Raw genomic sequence first — 14,981 nt, forward strand, 5'->3', positions numbered from 1 at the left:
GACACGGGTTAACCTCCCCCTCTCTCTCACTGACATGCGGGCCCCGCCCGACTAATTAGTCTAGTTAGTGCTAATTAACTAGGTTAGTTTAGTTAATAGTCACTGACTAGTGGGCCCTGCCCAATTAATTAGGACTAACTAGCTTAGTTAGTACACAGAGACACTGACAGATGGGGCCCACTAGTCAGGTTTGACCTGGGCTGGCGCCTTTGACTCGTTGACGTCACAGTGACGTAGTGCTGACGCAGTTATTTAGTTTTTGGATTTATTATTATATAGGAAATTCCAAAAAATAGCCAAAACTTCTAAAAATCATAGAAAATCAACCATAGCTCCAAATCCAACAAATTATATATGAAAATTGATCAGAAAAATTCAATCTATCCATCTGTAATGGTTTCATGCATGACAAAACACTTTCACCTTGCTGTTTAGGTGAAACATGTTGGAAATATGCCTTAGAGGCAATAATAAAAGGATTATTATTATATTTCCTTGTTCATGATAATTGTCTTTTATTCATGCTATAATTGTGTTATCCGGAAATCGTAATACATGTGTGAATACATAGACACCAACATGTCCCTAGTAAGCCTCTAGTTGACTAGCTCGTTGATCAATAGATAGTCATGGTTTCCTGACTATGGACATTGGATGTCATTGATAACGAGATCACATCATTAGGAGAATGATGTGATGGACAAGACCCAATCCTAAACATAGCACAAGATCGTATAGTTCGTTTGCTAGAGTTTTTCCAATGTCAAGTATCTTTTCCTTAGACCATGAGATCCTGTAACTCCCGGATACCGTAGGAGTGCTTTAGGTGTACCAAACGTCGAAATGTAACTGGGTGACTATAAAGGTGTACTACGGGTATTCCCGAAAGTGTCTGTTGGGTTGACACGGATCAAGACTGGGATTTGTCACTCCGTATGACAGAGAGGTATCTCTGGGCCCACTCGGTAATGCATCATCACAATGAGCTCAAAGTGACCAAGTGTCTGGTCACGGATCATGCATTACGGTATGAGTAAAGTGACTTGCCGGTAACGAGATTGAACGAGGTATTGGGATACCGACGATTGAATCTCGGGCAAGTAACATACCAATTGACAAAGGGAATTGTATACGGGGTTGCTTGAATCCTCGACATCATGGTTCATCCGATGAGATCATCGAGGAGCATGTGGGAGCCAACATGGGTATCCAGATCCCGCTGTTGCTTATTGACCAGAGAGCCATCTCGGTCATGTCTACATGTCTCCCGAACCCGTAGGGTCTACACACTTAAGGTTCGGTGACGCTAGGGTTGTAGAGATATGAATATGCAGTAACCGGAAAGTTGTTCGGAGTCCCGGATGAGATCCCGGAACGTCACGAGGAGTTCCGAATGGTCCGGAGGTGAAGAATTATATATAGGAAGTGCAGTTTCGGCCATCGAGAGAGTTTCGGGGTCACCGGTATTGTACCGGGACCACCGGATGGGTCCCGGGGGTCCACCGGGTGGGGACCACCCATCCCGGAGGGCCCCATGGGCTGAAGTGGGGAGGGAACCAGCCCATAGTGGGCTGGTGCGCCCCCTTGGCCCACCCCATGCGCCTAGGGTTGGGAACCCTAGGGTGGGGGGGCGCCCCACTTGCCTTGGGGGCCACTCCACCCCTTGGCCGCCGCCCCCCTAGGAGATCCCATCTCCTAGGGCCGGCGCACCCCCTAGGGGGCCTATATAAAGGGGGGAGGGAGGGCAGCCGCACCCTTGAGTCTTGGCGCCTCCCTCTCCCCTGCTACACCTCTCCCTCTCGTAGTAGAACGGCGAAGCCCTGCTGCGGTGACCCCTGCATCCACCACCACGCCGTCGTGCTGCTGGATCTTCATCAACCTCTCCTTCCCCCTTGCTGGATCAAGAAGGAGGAGACGTCACGCTGACCGTACGTGTGTTGAACGCGGAGGTGCCGTCCGTTCGGCGCTAGGATCTCCGGTGATTTGGATCACGTCGAGTACGACTCCTCATCCCCGTTCTTTGAACGCTTCCGCGCGTGATCTACAAAGGTATGTAGATGCAATCCGATCACTCGTTGCTAGATGAACTCATAGATGGATCTTGGTGAAACCGTAGGAAATTTTTTTGTTTTCTGCAACGTTCCCCAACAGTGGCATCATGAGCTAGGTCTATGCGTAGTTCCTTTTGCACGAGTAGAACACAATTTGTTGTGGGCGTAGATGTTGTCAACTTTCTTGCCGCTACTAGTCTTATTTTGCTTCAATGGTATTGTGGGATGAAGCGGCTCGGACCAACCTTACACATACGCTTACGTGAGACCGGTTCCACTGACTGACATGCACTAGTTGCATAAGGTGGCTGGCGGGTGTCTGTCTCTCCCACTTTAGTTGGAGCGGATTTGATGAAAAGGGTCCTTATGAAGGGTAAATAGAAGTTGACAAATCACGTTGTGGCTTTAACATAGGTAAGAAAATGTTCTTGCTAGAACCCTCTTGCAGCCACGTAAAACTTGCAACAACAATTAGAGGACGTCTAACTTGTTTTTGAAGCAAGTGTTCTGTGATGTGATATGGCCAAAGTTGTGATGAATGATGAATGATATATATGTGATGTATGAGATCATGTTCTTGTAATAGGAATCATGACTTGCATGTCGATGAGTATGACAACCGGCAGGAGCCATAGGAGTTGTCTTTATTTTTTGTATGACCTGCGTGTCATTGAGAAACGCCATGTAAATTACTTTACTTTATTGCTAAACGTGTTAGCCATAGTAGTAGAAGTAATAGTTGGCGAGCAACTTCATGGAGACACGATGATGGAGATCATGATTATGGAGATCATGGTGTCATGCCGGTGACAAGATGATCATGGAGCCCCAAGATGGAGATCAAAGGAGCTATGTGATATTGGCCATATCATGTCACTATTATTATTTGATTGCATGTGATGTTTATCATGTTTTTGCATCTTGTTTACTTAGAACGACGGTAGTAAATAAGATGATCCCTCATAATAATTTCAAGAAAGTGTTCCCCCTAACTGTGCACCGTTGCGACAGTTCGTTGTTTCGAAGCACCACGTGATGATCGGGTGTGATAGATTCCAACGTTCACATACAACGGGTGTAAGACAGATTTACACATGCAAACACTTAGGTTGACTTGACGAGCCTAGCATGTACAGACATGGCCTCGGAACACAGAAGACCGAAAGGTCGAGCATGAGTCGTATAGAAGATACGATCAACATGAAGATGTTCACCGATGTTGACTAGTCTGTCTCACATGATGATCGGACACGGCCTAGTTAACTCGGATCATGTTATACTTAGATGACTGGAGGGATGTCTATCTAAGTGGGAGTTCATTGAATAATTTGATTAGATGAACTTAATTATCATGAACTTAGTCTAAAATCTTTACAACATGTATTGTAGATCAAATGGCCAACGTTGTCCTCAACTTCAACGCGTTCCTAGAGAAAACCAAGCTAAAAGACGATGGCAACAACTGTACGGACTGGGTCCGGAACCTGAGGATCATCCTCATAGCTGCCAAGAAAGATTATGTCCTACAAGCACCGCTAGCTGAAGCACCTGTTCTCCCTGCAGAACAAGACGTTATGAACGCTTGGCAGACACGTACCGATGATTACTCCCTCGTTCAGTGCGGCATGCTTTACAGCTTAGAGCCGGGCCTCCAAAAGCGTTTTGAGAGATACGGAGCATATGAGATGTTCGAAGAGCTGAAAATGGTTTTTCAAGATCATGCCCGGGTTGAGAGATATGAAGTCTCCGACAAGTTCTTCAGCTGTAAGATGGAGGAAAACAGTTCTGTCAGTGAGCACATACTCACTATGTCTGGGTTACATAACCGCTTGACTCAGCTGGGAGTTAATCTCCCAGATGACGCGGTCATTGACAGAATCCTTCAGTCGCTTCCATCGAGCTACAAGAGCTTTGTGATGAACTTCAATATGCAGGGGATGGAAAAGACCATTCCTGAAGTATTTGCAATGCTGAAATCAGCAGAGGTAGAAGTCAAAAAGGAACATCAAGTGTTGATGGTGAATAAAACCACTAAGTTCAAGAAAGGCAAGGGTAAGAAGAACTTCAAGAAGGACGGCAAGGGAGTTGCCGCGCCCGACAAGCAAGCTGCCGGGAAGAAGCCAAAGAATGGACCCAAGCCCGAGACTGAGTGCTTTTATTGCAAGGAAAGTGGTCACTGGAAGCGGAACTGCCCCAAATACTTAGCGGACAAGAAGGCCGGCAAAACGAAAGGTATATGTGATATACATGTAATTGATGTGTACCTTACCAGTACTCGTAGTAGCTCCTGGGTATTTGATACCGGTGCAGTTGCTCACATTTGTAACTCAAAGCAGGAGCTGCGGAATAAGCGGAGACTGGCGAAGGACGAGGTGACGATGCGCGTCGGGAATGGTTCCAAGGTCGATGTGATCGCCGTCGGCACGCTACCTCTACATTTACCTACGGGATTAGTTTTGAACCTCAATAATTGTTATTTAGTGCCAAGTTTGAGCATGAACATTGTATCAGGATCTCGTTTAATACGAGATGGCTACTCATTTAAATCCGAGAATAATGGTTGTTCTATTTATATGAGAGATACGTTTTATGGTCATGCTCCGATGGTGAATGGTTTATTCTTAATGAATCTCGAGCGTAATGCTACACATATTCATAGTGTGAGTACCAAAAGATGTAAGGTTGATAATGATAGTCCCACATACTTGTGGCACTGCCGCCTTGGTCACATAGGTGTCAAACGCATGAAGAAGCTCCATGCAGATGGACTTTTAGAGTCTCTTGATTACGAATCATTTGACACGTGCGAACCATGCCTCATGGGTAAAATGACAAATACTCCATTCTCAGGAACAATGGAGCGAGCAAACAACTTATTGGAAATCATACATACTGATGTGTGCGGTCCAATGTGTGTTGAGGCTCGCGGGGGTTATTGTTATGTTCTCACCCTCACTGATGACTTGAGTAGATATGGGTATGTCTACTTAATGAAACACAAGTCTGAGACCTTTGAAAGGTTCAAGGAATTTCAGAGTGAGGATGAAAATCAATGTGACAGGAAAATCAAGTTCCTACGATCAGACCATGGAGGACAATACTTGAGTCACGAATTTGGCACACACTTAAGAAAATGTGGAATAGTTTCAACTCACGCCGCCTGGAACACCTCAGCATAATGGTGTGTCCGAACGTCGTAATCGCACTCTATTAGATATGGTGCGATCTATGATGTCTCTTACCGATTTACCGCTATCATTTTGGGGCTATGCTTTAGAGACTGCCGCATTCACTTTCAATAGGGCTCCGTCGAAATCCGTTGAGACGACACCGTATGAATTATGGTTTGGGAAGAAACCTAAGCTGTCGTTTCTAAAAGTTTGGGGATGCGATGCTTATGTCAAGAAACTTCAACCTGAAAAGCTCGAACCCAAGTCGGAAAAATGCGTCTTCATAGGATACCCTAAAGAAACTATTGGGTATACCTTCTACCTCAGATCCGAAGGCAAGATCTTTGTTTCCAAGAATGGATCCTTTCTAGAGAAGGAGTTTCTCTCGAAAGAAGTAAGTGGGAGGAAAGTAGAACTTGATGAAGTATTACCTCTTGAACCGGAAAGTGGCGCAACTCAGGAAAATATTCCTGAGGTGCCTGCACCGACTAGAGAGGAAGTTAATGATGATGATCAAGATACTTCTGATCAAGCTCCTACTGAAATTCGAAGGTCCACAAGGACACGTTCCGCACCAGAGTGGTACGGCAACCCTGTCTTGGAAATCATGTTGTTAGACAACGGTGAACCTTCGAACTATGAAGAAGCGATGGCGGGCCCGGATTCCGACAAATGGCTGGAAGCCATGAAATCCGAGATAGGATCCATGTATGAAAACGAAGTATGGACTTTGACTGACTTGCCCGTTGAGCGGCGAGCCATAGAAAATAAATGGATCTTTAAGAAGAAGACAGACGCGGATGGTAATGTGACCATCTATAAAGCTCGGCTTGTCGCTAAGGGTTATCGACAAGTTCAAGGGGTTGACTACGATGAGACTTTCTCATCCCGTAGCGAAGCTGAAGTCCGTCCGAATCATGTTAGCAATTGCCGCATTCTATGATTATGAGATATGGCAAAATGGACGTCAAAACGGCATTCCTTAATGGTTTCCTTAAGGAAGAATTGTATATGATGCAGCCGGAAGGTTTTGTCGATCCTAAGAATGCTGACAAGGTGTGCAAGCTCCAACGCTCGATTTATGGGCTGGTGCAAGCATCTCGGAGTTGGAACATTCGCTTTGATGAGATGATCAAAGCGTTTGGGTTTATGCAGACTTATGGAGAAGCCTGCGTTTACAAGAAAGTGAGTGGGAGCTCTGTAGCATTTCTCATATTATATGTAGATGACATACTTTTGATGGGAAATGATATAGAGCTTTTGGACAGCATTAAGGCCTACTTGAATAAGAGTTTTTCAATGAAGGACCTTGGAGAAGCTGCTTATATATTAGGCATCAAGATCTATAGAGATAGATCAAGACGCCTCATAGGTCTTTCACAAAGCACATACCTTGATAAGATATTGAAGAAGTTCAATATGGATCAGTCTAAGAAGGGGTTCTTGCCTGTGTTGCAAGGTGTGAAATTGAGCTCAGCTCAATGTCCGACCACGGCAGAAGATATAGAAGAGATGAGTGTCATCCCCTATGCCTCAGCCATAGGGTCTATTATGTATGCCATGCTGTGTACCAGACCTGATGTAAACCTTGCCGTAAGTTTGGTAGGTAGGTACCAAAGTAATCCCGGCAAGGAACACTGGACAGCGGTCAAGAATATCCTGAAGTACCTGAAAAGGACTAAGGAAATGTTTCTCATTTATGGAGGTGACGAGGAGCTCGTCGTAAAGGGTTACGTCGATGCTAGCTTCGACACAGATCTGGATGACTCTAAGAAACAAACCGGATACGTGTATATTTTGAATGGTGGGGCAGTAAGCTGGTGCAGTTGCAAGCAGACCGTCGTGGCGGGATCTACATGTGAAGCGGAGTACATGGCGGCCTCGGAGGAAGCACATGAAGCAATCTGGGTGAAGGAGTTCATCACTGACCTAGGAGTCATACCCAATGCGTCGGGGCCGATCAAGCTCTTCAGTGACAACACTGGAGCTATTGCACTTGCCAAGGAGCCCAGGTTGCACAAGAAGACCAGGCACATCAAGCGTCGCTTCAACTCCATTCGTGAAAATGTTCAAGATGGAGACATAGATATTTGTAAAGTACATACGGACCTGAATGTAGCAGATCCGTTGACTAAACCTCTCCCCAGAGCAAAACATGATCAACACCAGAATTCCATGGGTGTTCGATTCATCACAATGTAACTAGATTATTGACTCTAGTGCAAGTGGGAGACTGTTGGAAATATGCCCTAGAGGCAATAATAAAAGGATTATTATTATATTTCCTTGTTCATGATAATTGTCTTTTATTCATGCTATAATTGTGTTATCCGGAAATCGTAATACATGTGTGAATACATAGACACCAACATGTCCCTAGTAAGCCTCTAGTTGACTAGCTCGTTGATCAATAGATAGTCATGGTTTCCTGACTATGGACATTGGATGTCATTGATAACGAGATCACATCATTAGGAGAATGATGTGATGGACAATCCTAAACATAGCACAAGATCGTAGAGTTCGTTTACTAGAGTTTTTCCAATGTCAAGTATCTTTTCCTTAGACCATGAGATCATGTAACTCTCGGATACTGTAGGAGTGCTTTGGTTATACCAAACGTCACAACATAACTGGGTGACTATAAAGGTATACTACGGGTATCTCCGAAAGTGTCTGTTGGGTTCACGTGGATCAAGACTGGGATTTGTCACTCCATATGACGGAGAGGTATCTCTGGGCCCACTCGGTAATGCATCATCATAATGAGCTCAAAGTGACCAAGTGTCTGGTAACGGGATCATGCATTACGGTATGAGTAAAGTGACTTGCTGGTACCGAGATTGAACGAGGTATTGGGATACCGACGATCGAATCTCGGGCAAGTAACGTACCGATTGACAAAGGGAATTGTATACGGGGTTGCTTGAATCCTCGACATCGTGGTTCATCCGATGAGATCATCAAGGAGCATGTGGGAGCCAACATGGGTATCCAGATCCCACTGTTGGTTATTGACCGGAGATCCATCTCGGTCATGTCTACATGTCTCCCGAACCCGTAGGGTCTACACACTTACGGTTTGGTGACGCTAGGGTTGTAGAGATATGAATATGCAGTAACCCAAAAGTTTTTCGGAGTCCCGGATGAGATCCCGGACGTCACGAGGAGTTCCGGAATGGTCCGGAGGTGAAGAATTATATATAGGAAGTGCAGTTTCGGCCATCGGGAGAGTTTCGGGGGTCACTGGTATTGTACCGGGACCACCGGAGTCCGGGTCCCCGGGGGGCCACACATCCGGAGGGCCCACCCATAGTCGGGAGGGCCCCTGTAGCGACCTGACCCGAATGGATCACGTCTACTGTGCTACGGTGTCATCCCTGGATCAGTAATGCTGACACCACACAATACATCGAGTCTTTATAGCAGAGTTGCAATCACACACTTATTACATCGATGGCTCAAAAAGAACTTATTACAATAAATATAGCTCAAGGCCATATTATAAAGATAACAACGGAAGACTTGGAAGACAAATGGGTCCATCAACTCCAACGGCATCACTGAGTATAGGGCCACGACCTAAAAACACCTCAATCATCGTCTGAAAAGTCTGCAACATTAACGTTGCAGCCCGAAAACGGGTCAGCACATGGAATATGCTGGCAATGTAACACATAGAGAGTAATGGAATGAAACAGCTATACTATATGCATGTTTGGCTGGTGGAAAGCTCTATGGTTACAGTTTTGCGTAAAGCCAATTTTTCCCTACTGCAAAGGAATAAATTTATTTAACTATCATGGTGGTTGTGAAACATTGAGAATGGTTGACAGCATTCTCAATCCGAATTAAAAGTAATTAAATCCCAACAACATTAATTAGAAGTAACATGTTGAGATTCACAATGATATTCAAGTACTAGATACTCAAGTTGTCCATAACCGGGGACACGGCTAATCATGATTAGTTTGTACACTCTGCAGAGGTTTGCGCACTTTTCCCACAAGACTCGATCGCCTCCGTTGGATTTCTCGCACTACATGGTGTTTGAGAACGGATGACCGAGACACGGTCTTTCAGAAGCGCTAGCACCTTACATGTGGGGTAGACCGTACCACCTATAACCCCTACATCTGCTAGTCCACCCCGTAAGAGTTCGCACAACTTAGTCAACTATGCCAGAGCCCATAATGGCATGTGGCTGCACACGAAAGTTTCTAGCATGAAAGATCTTATGATCCCTTTGAGCCTGGGTGGCGGTCCAAAAAAAATAGGCAAGTCTTGATAGACATCAGGTGCCTCAATCCACCCAGATGTATGTTTAAGTTGCCACCTTAGATAAACCATTAAAAATTAATAAACTCACATCTGTCATGGATATCACTCACCCAATCCACGTCTACTAGCATAGCATGGCGTAATAAGCAAATGTAGAAGTAACTCCCAAGGGTTTGATAATAATATAGGTAATAGGTACTACCTCATCAACTTCCCATCCCACAATTTAATTAGATCCTAATCATGCAATGTGAGAGGATTGATCTAATGCAATAAAACATGGGTTGTAGAAAAGGTATGATCAAAGTGTTACTTGCCTTGCTGATGATCCGCGAGTCCTAGGGTTTCAATGTAACAGGCGGCACAATCCGGGTAATCTATCGCAGACAAACAACAAGCATACAATAAGTACTCATCTAATGCACAGGTAAAACTCGAACAAGACAACAAACCAGGTAGTTCAACTTAAGAACTCCGGTTGCACAGAAAGAAAGAACCGAACAAAGAAACAAACGGTGAAAGAAAACAACTCGGTCCTAGCAAGTTGAAACTAGGTCAAATTTTATCGGGGCAAAAACTTGTTTAAGTTGATTAGACGGAACGGCGGTTTCGAGACAAAACTCCAGGCGCTTGAATCACCTGATTCCGATAAACGAGCGAGAAGATAAACTAGAACGAAGATCGGATCTGAGATCACGATCGCGGAATAAATCCGACGAAAAGAAAATGAAGAACGATTAAACGAACGGGCATCGTTAACTGGGGAAAAATCAGTGATCACGTTCGTTAGGACGAACGGTCCAAAGGCAACTAAATCGGAGAAGAAAACAAATCCGATCTAGGGTTTCGGAGAAGAAAACCGATCGAAAAACCGATCCAGAAAACCGGAACGGTTTAGAAAAGAATCGGAAAGAAAACGAATCGGAAGAGAAGAAAAGAATCGGAACGATTAGAAGAAAACGATCCGAGGAAAAGAGACGCGGGGCAACCTCCGGCGAGGTCTCCGGTGAGGGGCTCCGGCGGCGGCGGCGTTGGGCGGCGGCGGCGGTGGCGTGGGTGAGGGGCGGTGGCGGTGTAGGCAAGGCGCGGCGGCGGCAGGTGACGCAGGGCGCGGCGCGGGTGAGAGGCGCGGGGTGAGGCGCGGGGTGAGGCGCGGCTTGGATGGTGGAGAGAGGGGTTTTGATTTGATGTTTAGAGGGGGGGTGCTTGGGTATTTATATTGGGGAGGGGAGAGGGTTTACTTGGGGTAGAGGGCAAGAAATAGAGTAGGAATAGGAATCCTAGATGAAAAAGAAAAATAGAATAAAGGAAAAAGGCTAAGAATCCTACTAGGATTCGGTAGAAGCAAGAGGCGAGGCGGCGGCCTCCTGGCCTTGTGCTGGCGCGCCTGGGCGCAGGGGCGCAGCGGCGGCTGGGGCTGTGGCCGGCCTGGGCCTTGGCCCGACTGGCCTGCGGTAAGTCTTTTTTTTTATAAACGGTTCAGCGCGCAGAAGAAAAAAAACAAAAAGAGATCTAAACGAACTCCAAAAAATCTAAAGTAAATTTTCCCCGACTCCTAAAAATGAGCCGAACAAAATGAACTTTACTCCGGGCCTAAAAATGCAATTTTTGAAAACGGCATTTTTCCCTATCCAAACAAAATGCAAATAAAACTCTGGCAAAAACCAAAATTGATCTATTTATTAAATCTTCATTTTTCCTAAATTTGGGAAAGTCATATTATTCCCTCTCTCATATTTTGGCATCGGAAAATAATTGAATATAAAATAAATAAATCAAACGATCCTCTTTTCAAAATTTGAGAGAACTCAAATATGAAAATAACGAAATATCCAACTCTCTCCGAGGGTCCTTGAGTTGCGTGAAATTTCTAGGATCAACCAAAATGCAAGAAAATATGATATGGATGATGATCTAGTGTATAACATTCCAAATTGAAAATTTGGGATGTTACAAACCTACCCCCCTTAAGATGAATCTCGCCCTCGAGATTCGGGTTGGCTAGAAAATAGGTGAGGGTGGTCCTTGAGCAAATCTTCTTCTCTTTCCCAGGTGGCTTCATCCTCTGAGTGGTGGTTCCACTGAACTTTGCAAAACTTGATAACCTTGCTGCGACTAACTCTGCTGGCAAAATCGAGAATCTTAACTGGCTTCTCCTCATATGTTAGGTAATCCTTCAACTGAATCGCTTCGAGTGGCACTGTATCTCTTAGCGGTACTTCCGCCATTTCGGCATGACATTTCTTCAGCTGAGAAACATGGAATACATCATGAACTCCTGACAGTCCCTCTGGTAATTCCAACTTATAAGCAAATTCTCCAATACGTTGCAAGATCTTATTCGGTCCAAGGAAATGCGGTGCTAACTTTCCCTTAACTCCGAAGCGCTTAACTCCTCGAAGTGGGGATACTCGGAGATAAACTCTGTCTCCGGTTTTGTAAACTGTCTCCTTGCGTTTTGAATCTGCATAGCTCTTCTGCCTGGACTGGGCTACCTTGAGCCTATCATGAATCAACTTAACTTTCCGTTCAGACTCCTTAATCAAATCTGGTCCAAAGAATTGACGATCTCCAACTTCGTAACTGTTGTCATGGGACGAAACTATTATCTGATATGATACTCCTCGGAACTCCATGCAAACAAATGATCCTAGTCATGTAGATCTTTGCCAACTTAGCACTGGTGTAAGTGGTCTTAACTGGAATAAAATGTGCTACCTTCGTCACACGACCAACTACTACCCATATTGAGTCATGGCCTGCTTTCGTCCTGGGTAGTCCAGTGATAAAATCCATGCCTATCTTATCCCACTTCCATTCGGGTATGGGCAATGGTTGTAACAATCCTGCTGGCTTCTGATGCTCTGCCTTTACTCTCTGACATACGTCACAAACTGCTACATATGCTGCAATATCCTTCTTCATTCCGGTCCACCAGAATGTTTCCTTAAAATCCAAATACATCTTGGTATTCCCTGGGTGAATCGAATACGGTGAATCATGTGCCTCTTGCAAAATCAACTTCCTGATCTCCGGGTCATTGGGCACATAAACACGGTCCTTCAAACCATAAGGTATCGTGCTCATCCTCACGAAATCCCTTTGCTTTTCCTTCACTCAATTTCTCTTTTATAGCCGCAATCTCCTTGTCAGATTTCTAAGCTTCTCTGATCTTATCCATCAATGTTGACTGAATCTCCAATGCTGCTACATAGCCTCTCAGATATGTTTGGAAATAGTTCCGAAGGTTTTCTGCTAACTCCTTTGGTACTTCTCTCGTCATTAACGTATTGACATGGCTCTTACGGCTCAATGCGTCAGCTACTACATTATCTTTTCCGGGATGGTAATGCAATCTCATATCATAATCCTTGATGAGCTCCAGCCATCTCCTTTGTCGGAGGTTCAACTCCTTCTGCGTGAAAATGTACTTCAAACTCTTGTGATCCGTGTACACCTCACAATGATTTCCAATGAGGAAATGTCTCCACGTCTTCAATGCATGCACTACGGCTGCTAACTCTAAATCATGCGTGGCATAATTCAACTCATGAGGCTTCAGTTGCCATGAAGCATACGAAACAACTCTTCCTTCCTGCATAAGCACTGCTCCAAGTCCTCGACGTGAAGCGTCACAGTACACCTCATAATCCTTGGTCTGATCTGGCAATATCAATACTGGTGAGGTGACCAAACGTTTCTTCAACTCCTGGAAACTAGCCTCACACTCCTCAGTCCAATTGAACTTAGTATCCTTCTTCAACAATTCAGTCATAGGATTTGCAATCTTTGAAAAGTTCTCAATGAATCTCCGGTAGTATCCTGCGAGTCCAAGAAAACTCCGGATCTCTCCAACTGTCGTTGGTGATTCCCATTCGGTTACGGTCTCAACCTTAGTGGGGTCAACTGCTATACCTTCTCCGGATATAACGTGTCCGAGGAATCCTACTTCCTTCAACCAAAACTCACATTTGCTGAATTTGGCATATAACTGATGTTCCCTTAGTTTCTCCAAAACCAAACGCAAATGTTCCTTATGCTCCTCTTCATTCTTTGAATAAACTAGGATGCCATCAATGAACACTACGACGAACTTATCCAAAAACTCCATAAACACTTTGTTCATCAGGTTCATAAAATAGGCAGGTGCGTTAGTCAATCCAAATGACATAACGGTATACTCATACAGTCCATATCTCGTGGTGAATGCTGTCTTAGGTATGTCCTGCTCCCGAATCTTCAACTGATGGTACCCTGATCGCAAATCGATCTTGGAAAACACTTTAGCTCCTTGCAACCGATCAAACAGATCATTGATCATTGGCAGTGGGTACTTGTTCTTGATGGTTACTTCATTCAATCCACGGTAATCAACAACCATCCTTAATGATCCATCCTTCTTTTCCACTAGAAGTACGGGTGATCCCCAAGGCGAAGAACTTGGGCGAATATAACCTTTCTCCAATAACTCCTTAATCTGATTCTTAATTTCCACCAAATCCTTTGCTGGCATCCGGTACGGTTGCTTCGATATTGGGCATGTACCTGGCAATAACTCAATCAAAAACTCAATGTCTCTATCCGGTGGCATGCCTGGTAATTCCTCAGGAAATACATCAGGAAAATCCTTTACCACTGGTACTTCCTCCTGCACGACTCCTGTTAGGCAATTCACTTGTGTCCTTTTTGGTACATGCCGGGATACATACTTGATCCTTCTTCCTTCTGGTGTGGTAAGCAAAATTGACTTACTAGCACACTCAATATTCCCTTCATACTTTGATAACCAATCCATGGCTAATGTCACATCCAATCCTTGAGATTCCAATATTATTAGGTCTGAGGGAAATACATAGTTACCAATCCTTAATGGTAACCGATCACACCATCGTCTAGCCATAAACTCTGCTCCTGGCGAGGTTACTAGCATGGGTGACCTAAGGGCTTGGGTTGGTAGGTTATACTTATCCACAAATCCCCTTGATATGTATGAATGCGATGCACCAGTATCAAAAAGAACGACTGCAGTAATTGACTTAACCAAAAACTTACCGATTACTGCATCGGGTTGATCTTCAACCTCCTCCACATTAACGTGGTTCACCTGTCCTCTATTGAAAGGGTTCGGCTTCTTCCCAAAGCTACCATTGCCAATTCCATTCTGGCCTTCAGGACATTCATTGGCGTAATGTCCGGTCTTGGAACACTTGAAACAAGTGACTTGACTCAGGTCTCTCTTGGTTGGGGTTGATGGGGTGGTCCGGTTCTGGCCGTTGCTTCCTCCATTCCCATTACCATTCTTGTGGCCATTATGGTTGTGCGAAGCTACCTCCTCCATGGGTGTGCTGAAACTTAAATCCCAGTTTAGGGGTAAAACGGGGCTTCTGCTGGGCTCCAGAGTTATACTTCCCCTGTCCATACTTCCTCTTGCGGTTCTCAATCTGCTGTTGCTTCCCTTCAATCATGATGGCACGATCTA

The sequence above is a fragment of the Triticum aestivum genome, chromosome 4A, assembly GCF_018294505.1.
Source record: "Triticum aestivum cultivar Chinese Spring chromosome 4A, IWGSC CS RefSeq v2.1, whole genome shotgun sequence".
Taxonomy (NCBI): Eukaryota; Viridiplantae; Streptophyta; class Magnoliopsida; order Poales; family Poaceae; genus Triticum; species Triticum aestivum.